The sequence below is a fragment of the Perognathus longimembris genome, chromosome 6 (genome assembly GCF_023159225.1).
Source record: "Perognathus longimembris pacificus isolate PPM17 chromosome 6, ASM2315922v1, whole genome shotgun sequence".
Classification (NCBI taxonomy): domain Eukaryota; kingdom Metazoa; phylum Chordata; class Mammalia; order Rodentia; family Heteromyidae; genus Perognathus; species Perognathus longimembris.
In genome coordinates, this window is record NC_063166.1 from 73,569,240 (window position 1) to 73,588,314 (window position 19,075).

The window sequence follows — 19,075 nt, forward strand, 5'->3', positions numbered from 1 at the left end:
AAGAAAATGAGAGGATGCCAAAAAAGGGACAAACTGAATTTCCTAATATGGAGAGAAAGTTACTGTTTCTGCTTTGATGATAATAAATAAATATAGAAACATACATTATTTTTAGCACAAGGAGAATTCAAATGATTATTCACCTTTAAAATGTGTTTAAAAGCTAAAAGGAAGCAAAGAATATTGCATAAAGCATAAAATATAATAAAAAACAAGAATAGAAAAATACAGGATACAGATTGAGAAAGCATAATAAATACAACAGTGACCATAAATTTGAGAGTATGAATTCCTACATCAGATATAAAGTCTTCAAGATAGCTTTTTGTTTTGGTTTATGTTTTTTGCCAGTCCTGGAGCTTGAACTCAGAGCCTGAGCACTGCCCCTGGCTTCTTTTTGCTCAAAGTTAGCACTCTACCACTTAAGCCACAGTGCCACTTTTGGCTTTTTCTATATATGTGGTGCTGAGGAATCAAACCGAGGGCTTCATGTATATGAGGCGAACACTTTACCGCTAGGCCACATTCCTAGCCCTCATGATAGCTTAAAAAGAGACAAACCAACAATATTTTGTTTTCAAAAAGATAAGCTTTGCAATAACAGTGAAGTTAGAAACCAGAACAAAACCATTACACAGGAAATTAATAGCCAGGCATGGTGGTATATACCTGCATACCACTCAGGAGGCAGAGGTAGGAGAATCAAATTCATAGCCAGCCCAAACTACTGATTAATACCTTGTTGAAAGAAAAGAAGGAAGGAGAGCTGGGATCCAGTGTCTCACACCTGTAATCCTAACTGTTCAGGAGACTGAGTTTGAAGGCAGAAAACCCCACAGACTTCATTTCCAAAATAACCAGCAAAAAGCTAGGTTGAGATATAGCTCAAGTGACAATGGCATCAGCCTAGCAAGCGTAAAAACATGAGTTACACCCAGTACTATCAAAAAAAAAGAAAATGAGAAAGAGGGATAAACTTATGGGCTAGTAATAAAAAGAATATAGAAACACTTTTATATCACTTTTGGTATTATAAAAATATACAATATGCAACTAATAATCTTGAGAAACAAAAGTATTTAGAGAGACTTATTTTTTTTTAAATTTTTGTTTTGTTTTGTTTTTTGTTTTTGGCCAGTCCTAGGCCGTGAACTCATGGCCTTAGCACTGTCCCTGGCTTCTTTTTTGCTCAAGGCTAGCACTCTGCCACTTGAGCCACAGCGCCACTTCTGGCCACTTTCTGTATATGTGGTGCTGAGGAATCGAACCCAGGGCCTCATGTATAAGAGGCAAGCACTCTTGCCACTAGGCCATATTCCCAGCCCGAGAGACTTATTTTTTAAAAAGAATCAGGACTGGGAATATGGCCTAGTGGTAGAGTGCTTGCCTCGTATACATGAAGCCCTGGGTTCTATTCCTCAGCACTACATATATAAAAAAAGCCAGAAGTGGCGCTGTGGCTTAAAGTGATAGAGTGCTAACTTTGAGCAGAAAAGCTCAAGGGCAGCACCCAAGCCCCCGAGTTCAAGTCCCACAACAAACAACAACAGAAAACATATCTTGGAAGGATCCATAAGAAATTGGCAGGGGATGCTAGCAGGAGTTGTTGCCTATGAAAGTGGAACTGACAGAGTAACAGAAGTGAATGGGAAATTGATATTTTCTTATATCCTTTGCATCTTTTTCTTTCTTTTTCCCTCTTATATGTTTTTAAGTTTTATATTTCAATCCCAAGAAGGAAACTCATAAAACTGGAAAAATAGGAGATAAAAAGATGTAACAAAATTATAAAATACTATGCATGTGTTGATAAATGCTGATAACACTGAAGAGATCGCTATTCTATTAAAATGTAAAATGTTGGGCTGGGAATGTGGCTTAGTGGTAGAGTGCTTTCATTAGCATGCACAAAGCCCTGGGTTCAATTCCTCACCATCACATAAACAGAAAAGGCTGGAAGTGGAGCTATGGCTCAAGTGGTAGATTGCTTAACCTTGAGCAAAAAGAAGCCAGGGTTAGTGCTCAGGCCCTGAGTTCAAGCCTCAGAACTGGAAAAAAAAAAAAAGGTAAAATGTTAATACTGGTAAAATGAAATACCTTATTAGAGCAACACTGTGTGTGTGTATGTGTGTGTGTACCACTCCTAGGTGATAACAGTGAGCATTTTTTAGTGAAGGCTAGGTCTCTACTCCAGACACAGCTCCACTTTTGTTTTTTTGGTGGTTAATTGGACATGATAGTCTCAAGGATTTTCCTGCCTGGGCTGGCTTCGAACTGTGATCCTCAGATCTCACCGTCCTGAGTAGCTAGGATTAGGTATGAGCCACCAGTTCCTAGCTAGACCAACATCTTTTAAAAATCAAATAACTACATGTCTCAAAAGGAGCTAGTCTTTTATGACTTATAATGAATGCTTTCAAAGTCTTTGGAAACAAATAATTGACATGTTCTAGAAATCACACCTAAAATAGGTCAAGATATAGGTTATTTAGTCTTTTTTTTTTTTTTTGGCAGACCTGGGCCTTGGACTCAGGGCCTGAGCACTGTCCCTGGCTTCCTTTTTGCTCAAGGCTAGCACTCTCCACTTGAGCCACAGCGCCACTTCTGGCCGTTTTCTGTATATGTGGTGCTGGGGAATTGAACCCAGGGCCTCATGTATACGAGGCAAGCTCTCTCGCCACTAGGCCATATCCCCAGCCTGGTTATTTAGTCTTATTCTACTACTCTGACCCCAAAATTGGGCTAAAAATGAAAAGAGAAAACATGTAGAGTACACACAGAATTCATGCTTAAATACTTAAAAGACAATAACAGAAACTAAAAATAGATTAAAATTTTAATTGTGTCATGCCAAAAGATAACAAAAAACTGGTAAAAATCCAACATCTGCTTATTTATTTAAGAAGGTAGGTCTCACTGTGTAGCCTAGGCTGACTCAAATTTGTAATCCTACTGCCTATGACTCCCAAGTGCTGGAATTACAGGTACACACCACTAAGCTCACCATAACATCTATCTTAAACTCTAAAACTATAATGAAGATATATTTTCTAACTCAGATTAGAATGTCTATTTACAAATCAAATGTTAGTATTGTACTTCAAGGGAAAAATGCTGTACAAACATTAAAAATAGGCACAAACAGCATAATCACTATTAACATATTACCTGAAATTCCTTCAAATACAAAGCAACATGAAAACGAATAAAATAAGCCAGGTGCTATGGCTCATGCCTATGATCCCAGCTACTCAGGATCTTGAGATCTGAGGATTGAGGTCAGTATAGGCAGAAAGTCTGTGAAACTCTTACTTCCAATTAATCAGCAAAAAACAGAAGTGGGGCTGAGAATATGGCCTAGTGGCAAGAGTGCTTGCCTCCTATACATGAAAGCCCTGGGTTTGATTCCCCAGCACCACATATATAGAAAAGGACAGAAGTGGCGCTGTGGCTCAAGTGGCAGAGTGCTAGCCTTGAGCAAAAAGAAGCCAGGGACAGTGCTCAGGCCCTGAGTTCAAGGCCCAGGACTGGCAAAAAACAACAACAACAACAACAACAGAAGTGGAGGTATGGCTCAAGTGGTAGAGGGTCAACCTCAAATGAAAAAGCAAAGGGATAGTGCCCATATTCTGAGTTCAAATTAAAGAGACAGACAGACAGACAGCATGTTTTACACACAATATTACTGTATAATTAGAAAACCCAAAGAAATCACTTGAATGGTTGTGATCAATTTAATATGGTGAGAATCATTACCAATATTTTTTTAAAAATCATAATTTTCCCAGTCTTCAAGATTGAGCACACATGAAAATCACCCAGGCAGCTCTTAAACACAATTTTTGGAGGTCAGTTGGGGGGGCTTGAATTCAGGGTTTGGGAGATGTTCCTGAGCTTTTACACTCAAGGCTAAGAGCCACAGTGCCACTTCTGGTTTTCTGGTGGTGAATTTGAGATAAGAGTCTCATGAGCTTTCCTGACCAGGCTGGCTTTGAACCATGATCCTCAGATCTCAGCCTCCTGAGTAGTTAGGATTGCAGTCGTGAGCCGCTGGCACCCATTGTTTTAGCTCTTAAAATTTTTAATAGTCATGCTTCACCCTAGATAATTTGTTTTAGAGTCTCTAGAGGTGGAATCAGTCATTAATATTGTATAAAAACTTCTGAGGTGATTTCAATGTATAGCCAAGTAGAGATACCCACTACCATATATTTAATTATCTAAATAGCTAAAAAATGGAATGTAAAGCATAACCATTCGTGATAGGAAAAAGTTTTTAAGAAGAAACCTGATGGAAGATACAGTTAGCTCCTATCTTCAAATAACTATACTTCAGACCAAAAGAAAGGCACTTCCCACCCAAGGCAGCAGAGAGAGACATGACCCACAGGAAAAGACTGATGGCAATGAGAGATCTCAGGCTCTGTCCAAGGTGGGAACCATTCATGAGCCTTTAATAGAAGCTGAGGTAGTACAGGGCTAGCTGCATACCTCAATAAGTCATGTGTGAGTAAATTCCTATAAATGCAATTGCTGAGTCAAATGGCATTTACTTTTGAAAATAAGAGTTTAGTTTTTAAAAATCTTAAAGGTAGAACAGAAAAGGCATGATGTGGAGAATAATCAATGTACTATGCTACATATATAGGACTGGAGTAGGAAAGATAAGGTAATCTGGAGCAAGGAAAGATCACTCAGTGGTCACCAAATAGTAAGCATAGAAATTGATGTTGAACAAAATGCTTGGTCATGCCATTTGGTGTTGCTCTTCCTACTAACTTTTTCCTACTGCAACCTTAGTCATCTACATAGGTCCCCATTCTATCAGACCCCTGAGTTGACAGGCATTGTTAGGGCCTAGGTACATTATATCCTAACCATGCAATTCCCCTTTCTATTTGAACTGCTCTCTTTTTTGCTTACCTCCAAATCAAATATCATCCAAAGCTTTCCTAGACATTTCTGTTTAATATTTTGTGGCCAGCTTTTCAACATACATATATAATCTATCACTCATATTCCTAAGGTGATTTTTAAATTACTTTCCAGATAAAGAGCTATTTTTAAGCCTTCTTGTTTACTAGAATTTTAATATGCCATCTAAGATGCTTCTTCCATAATGGTTTCTGTTAATCATTTTCCTTCCTCCTCCCTTTCCCCCCTTATTTCACAGTGCTTTATACATGCTAGGCAAATACTCTACCACTGAGCTACATCTCCAGTCCCTGTCTAATCAATTCTCTCCCTCTCCCTGTGCACATATTAGTTACAAAAAGATGTTTCAGGGGCTGGGAATGTGGCTTAGCAGTAGAGTACTTGCCTAGCATACATGAAGCCCTAGGTTTGATTCCTCAGTACCACATAAACAGAAAAGGCCAGAAGTGGCACTGTGCCTCAAGTGGTAGAGTGCTAGCCTTGAGCTAAAGAAGCTCAGTGACAGTGCCCAGGCCCTGAGTTCAAGCCCCAGGACTGGGAAAAAAAATGATGTTTTCACACATGCACAATGTACTCTGATCAAATTCACCTCCTCTACTACTAATTATTTTCAATCCAAGCAGATGGTTTCCAAATTTACTTCGTCTTCCTAACACAAGTATGTTTTATTCATTCCTTCAACCAATACTTGTTGAACATCTACTTTCCAGAGCTGTTTGAGTTCCTGAAAGTTAAGGTTTTGCTCTTCAGCAGCTCGGGCAAGGAAGGTTTGTGGTTGCAGAGGGTGGAAAAGGCAGAAAGAAAGCCATTCAAACAAGTCTATGTGTAGTAGGCAGACAGTGATATGTTCTGGAAGGGGGGATTTCAGGATGTAGTACTGTATCATTTTCAATTGAGGGTTCAAGCAATGGTTCAGTAATTTTGAAGCAGAAATCTGAAGGTGAAACAGGAAAGGTGCGATGTGGATTTCTGGCAGGAGAGAAGTCTAGGCAAAGGGAACAAGTATAGTGGCCTCAAAGCAGGAGCCTTTCTGAATTAAGTCAGTTGAGGGTGATCATTAGAAAATGTGTGTGTAAGAAAACTTGTCTCAAAGATGAGAATTTCTGCAGTGCAGGCTCATCCCTCAAGCAGACAGGGGAGGGGTGGGTGCTCCCTGAGGACAGGCCATATCCCCCTCTGACTCAGACTCCCTTACAACAGGGAAAGCCATGGGGGAATTTTCAGTGAGGAGAGACTGTCCTCAAAGAAAAAAAAAAAAGAAAACTTGTCTCAAAACAGGCACCGGTGGCTCATGCCTGTCATCCTAGAGACACTGAGGCTAAAATTTGAGGATCATGGTTCAAAGCCAGCCCAGGCAGGAAAGTCCATGAGACTCTTATCTCCAATTAACCATCAGAAAACCAGAAGTGGAGCTGTGGCTCAAGCCTTGAGCAAAAAGAGCTCAGGGATAGCACCTAAGCCCTGAATTCAAACCCCAGGATGGGCAAAAAGGAAGGACGGAAGGAAGGAAGGAAGGAAGGAAGGAAGGAAGGAAGGAAGGAAGGAAGGAAGGAAAAGAAGAGAAAATGTGTCTTATTGCTATTGTTAGTTTAGAGGGTTGATATACAAGGCCATTGAATAGTTTCATTCAACTTAAAAACTAAAAAATATAATAATCAGGATATATAAAATATCCAAAAGTAGTTCTGCTGCAATTCATTCTACAGAAGATACCACTACTGTTATAAGCCCAAAGTCCCAGAGACTACAACTGTGGGGAAACTCTCATGGGCTTGTGGAGGAGAGATGGTGCCACGGAGCTATCTAAGTGTGTTACAAAACCATTTCCATTACCTTCCCTTTCTTTCCAAACTTTTTATTCAACATACTGGAGATGAAGTTTCCTAACCTTATAAAGGCAAATAATGTAAAATGTTCTTCATTTAAAAATCTTTACTAGGGCCGATCTATTCAATCAGAATGAAACCTATTTATATTGACTGCTAGTGTACATTTTCTTTAATACTAAAATAAAAAAATGCTTCCTGTTTCATAGATTCCAAAGCTGTATGTTTGAAAATATGGCTTCAATAACTGGTATGGAAACTGTCTTCAAAGTATAAGTTTTACCCTGGACTAAATACTGATGCCTGGCCTAAACATGCACATCACAGAGATAAACACAGAACTCTGTTTTTATAGCTCCCAGCAGTAGACAAATGTATAACAAGTTCCTATAAATGACCTAAAAAAATCACTGAACTATACTTTAAAAATGGGTTTTTAGAATTATAAAAAAACAAAAACCAAAATAAGCCAAGTGCTGGTAGCTCATACCTGTAATTCTAGCTACTTTGGAGGCTAAGATCTGAGGATCGTAGGTTCAAAGCCAGCCCAGGCAGGATAATTTGAGAAACTCTTATCTCCAATAAACTATTCAGTAAAAGCTGGGAGTGGTGCTGTGGCTTACATGGTAGAGTGCTAGCCTTGGGCACAGAGAAGGTCAGGGACAGAGCCCAGGCCCCGAGTTCAAGCCCCAGGACTGGCAAAAAATAAAAAATTAAAGAATGAATCATTTGACCAAAGAGTTCAATGATAAAAAGAAAAGGAGGGTGGAGAAAGTAAAGAAATTCTAACAGCAACACAAAGATTTTATGTGGCTATTAATGACTCAAGCATTACACAATTAAGTGATGAAGCAAGGATTTTGTTAAAACTTAAAAGCAAATTGTTTTTCTGGGAAAGATTCTGTTTCCTTACTTCATTGTCTTTTCCAGTTCCCTTTTTCACTGTATTCAGCCTGCATGCATCTTCTCAGTGTCACTTGTTGCTTCTGCAGTTGCAACTCAGTCCTATAAAAGAATACCATAGCATCACTTTATGAGAAGATGAAGCAAAGGAAACTAGTGTGGACAGCATCTCTTTTCCTAATTCATCCTCACAACTCTGCATAAAGAGCAGGTAGAGAGAACAAAATAAGGATATTAAAATACAAACCAGCAATTTACAATCTCTAAAAATGGCGGTGGAAACCTGAAGGTAAACTCAATTGTCTCTGAAAATGGATCACAAAAAAAATTATGTATTAAAACCTAAACTTTTAACACTGTTCCACCAATTAATTTTGATCCCTCTCTCCTAGATAAGTTTGAGGTGGACTGGCAGAAATAAGTTATTGATGTATGGCTATACAACTTTGAGAATGCAGACCCTTTAAGATGTAATACTTTGGGCTGAGAAAGTGGCTTAGTGGTAGAGTGCTTGCCTAGCATGCATGAAGCCCTGGGTTTGATCCCCCAGTACCACATACACAAAAGAAGCTGGAAATGGTGCTGTGCCTCAAGTGGTAGAGTGCTAGCCTTGAGCAAAAGAAGCTCAGGAACAGTGCCCAGACCCTGAGTTCAAGCCCCCAGACTAGCCAGAAAAAAAGAAAAGAAAAGACAAAGACTTTCTGATGGTCTTCATTCAAAGCCCTGTTCTCCCTCCTCGCCCTGCATGGATTCCAGAGGTGCAAACATGGCTCCTACTCAAGTTCTTTCCAAGGAATTATATTCCTTCCTCTTTTATTCTGATCTTTATCCCTATTTTGCCCAGTGCTAACACTGGGAACACAGTAATTTTTAGTGAATGAGACAAAAAAGTGTATTTTCTTTTTTTTTTTTTTACTTAATTAAGACTCAGTTTTTTTCTAACTCCAAAACATTTTATTTTTCTTATTTATTTAAAAATTATCTTCAAGTAATTATACAAAGGGCTGAATTCACAAGATGTCAGTTTATGAGTCCAATGCATTTTTGATCAATGTTACCCTTTTCATCATTCTACTCCATCTCTCCCAACCCCACCCATAATATATTTTCAATGAAGCTCCAGAGATCTTTCATGCATGGGGTTTTTAAAACACTTCGGAAACACTTGAAAAACCACTATTCTTAAGCTTTTTATTCCTATCTCAAAGCACTGTTTGATTAACATGCCCATTAGCCGTAAGATTGCCTCAAAGTGAGCATACCAGAAGGTCTTAAACTTCAAATAGCTAGATCATGGTACATTATAAAAAGGCAAGACTATATAAGCATCTGTGAATATCAACAGGCCTGCCCATCAAAAGAACATCACTTAACAAATTATCTCTAATTTATTACTGGAATTCTTACATTCACTCATTTCTATGCACTGATTACTGTCCTAAGAGCTTTAACAACATGAACATATACAATGCTTCTAATCACCTTAGTTGCCAGATTCTATTATCCTAAAGTGCCCAGATTTTTTAAAAATGAGGCATTAAAAAAGTCAAGTATGTATGCATGTGCTATATGAAAATATACTATATGCTAGGCTGATTTTCATAGGCAGAGTTTCTAAGCATATATAATTTTACAGTAAGCTAAAGGTTCATCCACATTTCATTAAAAAAAAAAAAAAACAACTGCTGGGGCTGGGAATATAGCCTAGTGGCAAGAGTGCCTGCCTCGGATACACGAGGCCCTAGGTTCAATTCCCCAGCACCACATATACAGAAAATGGCCAGAAGCGGCGCTGTGGCTCAAGTGGCAGAGTGCTAGCCTTGAGCGGGAAGAAGCCAGGGACAGTGCTCAGGCCCTGAGTCCAAGGCCCAGGACTGGCCAAAAAAAAAAAAAAAAAACTGCTGTCCTAGAATGTCTACTTAAATTATCTCTTGAAAATGTTGTCAAATTAACTATTTTAACATCTAGTTTTTAATTCTCCATAAAGTAAAAGATGTCCTTTTAAATAAAACAGTTATTTCTGAAGCAATAATTATTCTAAACTGACTACACTTATTCATTCACTACTTCAGCTTATTACATTTACTTCAGGTATATTGCTATGTTTACCTTGCACAAGCAAGGTATCGTTTTTCCTTCCTTTCCCTTTCTTTTCCTTTCCTTTCCTTTTCCTTCCTTCTTTTTCTTTGCTAAAAGCCTCACACATTGTTTTATTTTTTTTTTAAACAAAGGACCTTACACTTGTTAAGTATGTACTCAACTGCTTGAGGTAACATCTCCTCCCTTTCCTCCCCATCCCACCTCCCATCCCCCCCCCACCCCATCCTACCCCACCCCTCTCCCAGCTAGCCAAAGCAGTGTATTTCTTTTATTCCCTAGTCCAGTTGACAGGAACCTGTTAAAAATACCAAAAGCTAGGGCTGGGGATATAGCCTAGTGGCAAGAGTGCCTGCCTCGGATACACGAGGCCCTAGGTTCGATTCCCCAGCACCACATATACAGAAAACGGCCAGAAGCGGCGCTGTGGCTCAAGTGGCAGAGTGCTAGCCTTGAGCGGGAAGAAGCCAGGGACAGTGCTCAGGCCCTGAGTCCAAGGCCCAGGACTGGCCAAAAAAAAAAAAAAAAATACCAAAAGCTGTAGGCTCTGTCCACTATAGACCACTTAGCTTTGCTTTATTGATGTCTATACACTCTTAACCTGAGTGACATTGAGTCTTAAGAGCAATCAGATGGGAGTACACAAGACAAGTAACAAACATAAAACACAATCGTGATTACAAGCCAGAAGCCATCTGCTTAATTCATTTAAAAAAAAAAAAAAAAAGCTTCATCATGCACAGGAAAGCAAGCACCTCTTCCTGAGTAAAGTCTTTCTTGAGCTGGGAATGTGGCCTAGTGGTAGAGTGTTTGATGCTTGAGCTCTGGGTTTGATTCCTCAGCACCATATAAATGGAAAAAGCCAGAAGTAGTGCCAAGAGGTAGAATGCTAGCCTTGAGCAAAAAGAAGCCAAGGACAGTGCTCAGACCTTGAGTGTAAGCCCCAGGACTGGCAAAAAGAGAGAGACAGACACACACAGAGACAGAGACAGAGTGCACCTTTCTCAACCTCAGATCATTTGCCAGAAAATGTCCTAAAATTCCCCCTTCAAAAAAATAAGTTTTTTTAAAAAATAAATTAATGTGCTTACTTTTTGCACAAACTCTGCTTGACTGAACTGAAAACTGAATTTTCTTATTCCTGACATGAACTGTACTAAAGTATTTGCAATGGTCTCAGAAAAATTTTCTAGTATAGTACTAGCATAGAAAGCTACTATAAAATATGACTAAAATTTCACATTTCTCATGGAGACTCCTTTAAAAATACTATAAGTGCCAGGCACAGGTGGCTCAAACCTGAAATCCTAGCTACTCAGGAGGCTGAGATCTGAGGACTGTGATTCAAAACCAGCCCAGGCAGGGAAGTCCATGAGACTCTTATCTCCAATCAACCACTAAAAAAGCTCAAAGTGGAGCTGTGTAGCTCAAGTGGTAGTTAGCCTTGAGCAAAAAAAGCTCAGGGATATTACCCAGGCCTTGAGTTCAAGTCCCAGGAATGGCATGCGTGCCCGTGCGCGCACACACCCACACACGTGCATGCAAACACACAACTATAAATTTTCCTAAAACCAAAAATTACTCCTATTCAAATATTTTAAATATGCCCTTTCAAATTAAAAGAAACAAATATTATCAGACCAGACTGCACTACATTTTTAAATAACTCATAAGTGGTATTTTCTAATCTTCAACAAATAGAAGTAAAAAAGCATAACAATATTCCTGAATTATTATTATAGGGAGAAACGCACTTGGGATCATCTGTCTTCCAGATTTCTTGCCCACAGCTGGAATGAACTTCCCAATGCACTGTTACAAAGCACGCAGGTTCCAACAGTCACAAGGTAACTATGACAGCGGAGCCACAGTTATCAGTGAGATCACAGAAACCGTACGATGTCGATTTTTTTTATGCCACTGGGGTTTGAACTCAGGGCCTTATACTTGCTAGGAGAGCACACTATTCCTTGAGCCCATGATATAATTTTTAATTGAGGCATAATTTTCATAATCATGGAAAGCATTCACAACATTGCACAGCCATTATTTCTACTTAATGTGGTATTCATTAACACCTGCAACAATGAATATGCATATGTGTCCATAGATTTATTTCTTCAGGATATTTCAAATAAATGGAATCATATAATGAAACCCTTTAAGCCTGTCTTCTTTGGCTTAATACACTGTTTCAAGATTCATCTACATTGTAATTGTGTCACTACTTCATTCCTTTTTGTGGCTACAATGAAATGAATATATCCCATTTTGTTCATTGATTCACTCGCTGATGGTAGTTGTTTTTGTTTTTAAGCTATTGCTGATAGTACTTTTATGAACATCAATGTCAGAATATTTATTGGAAGATGTTTTCAAGAGTGGAATTTCTGGGCCACATAGCAATTCTGAACTTTTTTTTTTTTTTTTTGTCAGTCATGGGGCTTGAACTCTGGACCTGAGCACTGTCCCTGAGCTCTTCAGCTCCACCACTTGAGCCACAGCGTCACTTCCAGTTTTCTGGTAGTTAATTGGAGATAAGAGTCTCATGGACGTTCTTGCCTGGGCTGGCTTTGAACTGCGTTCCCCAGATCTCAGCCTCCTGAGTAGCTAGGATTTTAGGTATGAGCCACCGGTGCCCGGCTTATACTGAACTTATTAAGGAACTACTAAACTGTTTTCAAAAAGAGCTACACTATTTTACATTCCCACCAACAAAACACAAGAGTTCCAATTTCTTCATATCCTCACCAATGCTTATAATTTTCTTTTATTCCAGGTTTTTTTTTTATCTTAAGTAGTTGTACAAAGAGGTTTCAAGTCAATATGTCACTTTATTAGTACAATGCATTTTGATCAATGTCATTCCTTTCATTAGCCTCCCTATCTCAACCCCACAGCCCCTCAATTTTCATAGTTCTATTTGTAATTTCATATATATGCATGCTATACGAAAGTGCTGGGGCTCATGACTGTAATCCTAGCTTCTCAGGAGGTAAGAACAGAGGATCAAAGCCAGCCCAAACAAATGTAAATGAGACTCTCATCTTTAATTAACCAGCAAAAAGCTGAAGGTGGAGGTGTGGCTCAAGTAGTAGAGCACCAGCCTTGAATGAAAATGTCAAGCCAAAGCATGAGGCCATGAGTTCAAGCCCCAGTACAAGCACCAAAATAATAAAGTTATAGTCGTTCTAGAGTGTGGAGTGACTTGTCACTGAGTGTTTGATTTTCATTTCCTTAACGACTAATACTACTGAGTATCTTTTAAATTATTATTTACTTTATTGTTATTATAAGGGTGATATACAGAGGGATTACATGCATCAGGTAATGAGTACATTTCCTTTTGTGCAGTGTCTTCCAGTCTCCACCCATGAGTTATATAGTTCATTTTCATCATCCAGTGAGCTCCATTGCTGCAAACTTGCTTTTTCCCTTGAGTTCTATACTTTCCCCACCCCCTGCTGCCCTCGTGAAGATATACACATAAACACACCAAATATCTTTTTGTGTATAGATATTTGTGTACCTTCTTTGGAACAACATCTTCAAATCCTGTGCCAATATTTTGATTGGTTTGTCCCTGTTGCTCAGCATTAAGAGTTTGAATAGCAGGCCCTTAGGAGATTTCTAAATATTTTCTCCCATTCTTTAAGCTGTATTTCCATTTGATAGTATTCTTTGGTGCACAAAGATTTGTAATTTTGTTATAGTCCTGTTTGTCCATTTTTTTCATTGCTTACACTTCAGATATCTTTTCTTTCTTTTTTCTTTGTCCTGGGGCTCAAACTCAGGGCCTGGGTGCTGTCCCTGAGCTGTTTTACTAAAGGCACTCTTCCAGTTGGGCCCCAGCTCCACTTCTGCTTTTTTGGTGGTTAATTGGAGATGAAAGTTTCATAGACTATCTAGCCTGTGTTAGCTTCAAACCATGATCCTCAGATCTCAGCCCTCCTGAGTAGCCAAGATTACAGTTGTGAGCCACTGGTGCCCTGCCTTGCTAAGATGATCATTTCTAATAATCTATTACCAAATATATATGTGTGTGTATATATATATATGTGTGTGCCACTGGCACCCATCTAAAAATCTTTTTAAAATGTTTGGCTGGGGCTGGAAATATGGCCTAGTGGTAGAGTGTTTGCCTGGTATGTATGAAGCCCTGGGTTCTATTCCTCAGCACCACATATATAGAAAGGGTCAGAAGTAGCACTGTGGCTCAAGTGGCAGAGTGGTAGCCTTGAGCAAAAAAAGAAGCCAGGCACAGTACTCAGGCCCTGAGTTCAAGCCCCAGGATGGGCAAAAAAAAAAGTTTAAAAATGTTTGGCTAAGGTCTGTGAGAAAATGATTACTTGAAGTTACAAACACAGCCTGGCTGGATAAAATCTGTTCTTTCTCTCATATCAAAATTTGAACTGAAGACAATATAGTAACTTAGGAAAAAAAATCTGTGGAGCTTTCTAAAACTAGTAATTTCAAGGAAACTGTATATTCCTCTAAAACAATGCCATTGAGACTGCTTAACTGAGTTTAAAAGGCAGGGATGGCTTCAGTTCCCATGTCTGGTTATAAACATTTCAAAGCTTAGTTTGCACCAACTCCCAAGTCTGAAGTCATCAAGCAGTATCTGAATCAAATTACTAGTAATTTCAGTCATAAAATATCAATAGTAAAAATTAAAACACATACACACACACACACACACACACACACACACACACACACGAAACCAAATCCTAGGGGAAAAAAACCCAATTCTATCCATAATGAAAGTAAAGGCAATAAAAATATTTTCTGGAAGGTGCTTAGGGTCAGTGTTTGTCAGGGGATGTTAGCTCATACAAAGTTAGGAATTCCAAACAATGTCTGTTTGTTACCAGAAAGTTTAAATTGAAAGGACAAGGGGAAAAGGGGCAAGTTAATTAAAAAAAAAAAAAAGAAAAAAGAATGGGGGCAGAATAACCAGCTAAGTAACTGACTCAGTGAAGGAACATCATCCAGACAATAGCCCTGGGAATGTAGTGTGGTGGGACCGCTGGCTGGGCTGAGCCCACATACCAAGCTGTCAGATGATCCCTGATCACAGGTATCAGGAAATCTGGTCAGCAAAATATCTACAGCCTGCGCACTCTCATGACAAGAGTTTTGCCATACATTCCGACATGCTCCTCTGATAGGTGGAAAGCTCTTCCTCTTTGGTCCTGCCACTTCCTGATGAGGCCCATCTTAAGGACCCATAAAATTTTCCCATCTATAAGCTAAATAAATACTTATGCTTCTCCCTCCATATTTCTTCAGCTCTAATTGTACTCTGTTCACCTGAGCTCACTGTCAAGTTGCAGGGAGATAAAGGGCAATGCCCAAGGAAATAGGATAAAGGTAATTTGCATTCTCTTTGGTTGGTGGTAGCACAAGGGAATGAACTCCGCAAGAAATGAGGCTAAGACAGGGGCTGGGGGCTGTGGTACATTTTGTGATGAGACTGGGTTTAGTCTCTCAAACCCAGACTCAGAGGTGATGTGCTCAGTACCCTGAGCACATGATAGCCACTTGGATCTATGAATTTTGCTTTAAGATTGTATTTGTACCCTTCTTTATGCCTGGATCTACTTTTTTTTTTTTATTTGTGTTGGGGTACTAGGTATAAAACACAGGGCCTACTGCTTACTAAGCAAGTACCACTTGAACTATGTTCCCAACCCTTTGGTTTATATTATATGTTTTTTTTTTATTTTTTTTATTTTTTGGCCAGTCCTGGGCCTTGGACTCCGGGCCTGAGCACTGTCCCTGGCTTCTTCCCGCTCAAGGCTAGCACTCTGCCACTTGAGCCACAGCGCCCCTTCTGGCCGTTTTCTGTATATGTGGTGCTGGGGAATCGAACCTAGGGCCTCGTGTATCCGAGGCAGGCACTCTTGCCACTAGGCTATCTCCCCAGCCCCTATTATATGTTTTTGAACTGGGTTTGGTCACTAATTTGACCCAGGCTGGCCTGGGATTTAGAATATTCTTGCCTCCAACTCCCAAATTACTGGGATTACAGGTGTGTACCACCATGCCCAGCTAAATCCAGGCTGTTGTTTTTTTATATTGATCTAGCTGGAAAAACGGACAGGGGCTGCACACCGAGGGCATCTTGGTACTCCCAATCCCAGCAGGCCCAGTAGCAAGGAACACAGATCAGGCTCTCAGCAGCAGCGATAGGGCTGGCTGGAGGGAGGAAGCATCTGTCCACTCTCAGTGAATAACTGCTGCTGCAACTGGATTCCACGTGATGGCTGCTCTCCTGGACCCTGACTGGGTCCACTGAGCCCTCTAGAGTCTTTCTTTCCCTAGAAGGGAGATTGTGTCCAAGAACTGAACTGCTGAGATGGCTGTCTGGGCCTTGGAGGCCCGCTTCAGTTTGGTTCTCCACTCTCTCTGTGGTGGTCCTAGTTAAAAACTCCTGGAAGCCAACCCCTAATTGCAGGGCAAATGCCTGCTTTGCAATCCCTGTAAGACAGGAAAAGGGAAGCAGATGGTATGGCGAGGTTTATGACACAGCTACAAACTAGTCAGGAGTAGTCTATGGCTAGTAGAAATCAGAAAGGACACTATCTCTGAATGGTGAAAACTGACAAGAAGGAGCATGAAAGAACTTTTCCAGGATGATAAAAATGACCTACATATGGCTTTATATCAATGGGGACATTTATATCAATATAGATATTTTCCAAGAATTATTGAATTGTACAGTTAAAATCTATATGCTTTGTTACATGTAAATTATGCTAAACACATTTTAAATGGAAAACTTAAAAAATCTTTCTTTTAAAAAAGCACAAAGGCAGTTTTTCAAAGTGTGGCAAGTATATATTCAAATATACTTTTTTTTTTTTTTCCTTTTTGCTGGTCCTGGGGCTTGAACTCTGGACCCGGGCGCTGTCCCCGAGCTTCTCTAACTTAAGGTGAATGCTCTACCACTTGAGCCACAGCATCACTTCTAGTTTTGACTAGTTTATTGGCGATAAGAGTCTCACAGACTTTCCTGCCTGGGCTGGCTTTGAATGTGATCCTCAGATTTCAGCCTCCTGTGGAGTTAGGATTACAGGCATGAGCCACTGGTGCCTGGCTTCAAATACACCTCCTTAAACAAAACAAAGACAAATCTTTATAAAACTGTATGGAAACTTATCTTAAAGAATCAATTCTTAAGGCTTAACTAGATAGAGAATTGCCTCAATTTTCTCTTACACTAACCTCCATGTTAAGTATTTTAAACCTTGCTTTAGGAACAGTAAGTACAATATATAGGATGGACACAGTAATTTGATTTTTTTTTTTCTGACAGCACTAGGGTTTGAGCACAGGGCCTCCTACTTGCTAGACATGTACTCTGCCACGTGAGTCACACATCTATCCCTTTCTGCTTTGATGATTTTTGAGTCTCCCTTTTGTCATATCTGTTCTTCCCATGTAGGTTGAATGATAGGTTCACACCACTATGCAAACAAACATTTTTCCCAGGTTGACCTAAAAAAATGACCTTTCCAATCTTGACCTCCTAAGTAACTTGGGTTACAAACATGAGCCACTGGCACCTATTTTAAAAAATCCTCTGATTACAAAAGCTTTATACATCGAATCTAGGAAAACTAGAAAATGCACAATAGTGCCTAGACCACAGAAAAGGGTGGCTTGTAATCAAAAGCATAGGGATAAAAAAGAAAGGTCATCCCAAGATCATCATAGATAAGCACTGTCAATGTTTTGATTTCTCTCTCACACACACACACACATATTTAATTTAACTGGGCTCATACTATACCTTAGTAATTTTTTGCACTTAAATATATGTACCAATATTTTTATGTTGAAAGTATTTTATTATGCTACTGCGTGGTTTAAAAGTTTTGCATGTGAATGCATTTCTTTGCGTTTTTTTCTTATAGAACTGATATGCTAAACAAGTCTATTCTTAGGGTATACACTTTTTTTTTCCACTTGGACTCACTGTATGAGTATTTTCTCTGTCACTAAAATCTTATTTTATTTTTTGGCCAGTCATGGGGGGCTTGAACTCTGGGCCTGAGTGCTGTCTCTGAGCTCTTTGGCTCAAGGCTAGTGCTCTACCACTTGACCCACAGCGCCACGTGTGGTTTTCTGGTGGTTAATTGAAGATAAGAGTCTCACAGATTTTCCTGCCCAGGCTGGCTTTGAACCTTCATCCTCAGATCTCAGCCTCCTGGGTAGCTAGGATTACAGGCATGAGCCACCAGTGCCCAGCTGTCATTAAAATCTTTTCAAATATTTACTTGTTAGCATCCTTTGTTTGCCGAGTTTTATTAACTGCATATATTTATTATAATGTAAAAACCACTGTCAAATATCTAAACATGTTTGTTTTTGTGTTTAACTTTATGTCATTTTGTGTATAAATTATTGTCTTCACATATGAGTATTTCTTTGTGCTAGCTGCCAGAGTATGAATTTTTAAGACAAAGAATAGGAATAGTTTTAAGGCCCATGTTGCCCAAATGATGCTTCCTATTCCACAAAGAGAGCCTATACTTCTACATCCTACTCACATACACACTTCCATCTCTCATAATCCCTACTACCCTGTCACACACACACACATTTACTAATGTAATGTGAAAAATATATCTTAGAACTTCAAATACATTTTTTCTTAATAAAATAAAGCCACTTTTTAATGCAACCTACTGTTGCTCTCCTGTGACTAGTCTGCTAAATTCTTTGGTACTCTGACACTCTTCAGACATAACCAAAAAGTATATGGGTATTTATGGTTTATCATAAACAGTGGAACATTAGTAATTCATTTCTTCTGTGTCTTGAAATGACAAATGTAAAAGACTCATTTTATGAGTAAGACTATATATTGTAAAAATATAAAAGGAAGAATGCACAGTAGCACAAAACAACAAGAAGGATGCTATCAATGCTAACCATACAGCGGAAGCTTCAAGTCGACCCAAGCTAAAGAAGGTACCTCTGAGAAGGTACCACAGAACCCTTGGGGCAACAAATCTAGCTTCAGAGACAGCAGAGCTGGATGTGGAAGCACAAGTAGGCCATGAAATGTCTGGGAACAGATGCATCCTCCATTGTTCTCAGAAAAGTTAGGCTGTGACAACTGTTCTCTATAATAAAGCATCAGCTGGAGAAGACCACCCACCTGGGTGCTAGGACTGGAGACTGAAGAAATCACACTAGAAATGATCAGGTACACACATGCCTAGAAGCCAGTGGACTCAGAATCCAGTTCTTAGCTGGACAGGAGCTCCTGCAGTCAGAGTTTGTTTCTGAAAGAACAA

The 19,075-nt window shown here is 39.4% G+C and overlaps 1 protein-coding gene across 9 annotated transcripts in view; it reads right to left on the bottom strand.

Annotated features, from left to right (window-relative positions):
* The window catches only part of Zhx3 (zinc fingers and homeoboxes 3), a 98,048-nt gene that overhangs the window by 45,568 nt on the left and 33,405 nt on the right, over window positions 1-19,075 (bottom strand). For 8 of the 9 annotated variants that reach the window (XM_048349329.1, XM_048349333.1, XM_048349331.1 and 5 more), the window contains one exon: window positions 7,675-7,766. The gene's annotated coding sequence lies outside the window, so the exon portion shown is untranslated. Of the gene's footprint in view, window positions 1-7,674; window positions 7,767-18,936; window positions 18,956-19,075 lie in introns of those variants that run through there. The other variant, XM_048349335.1, reaches the window with a different exon arrangement.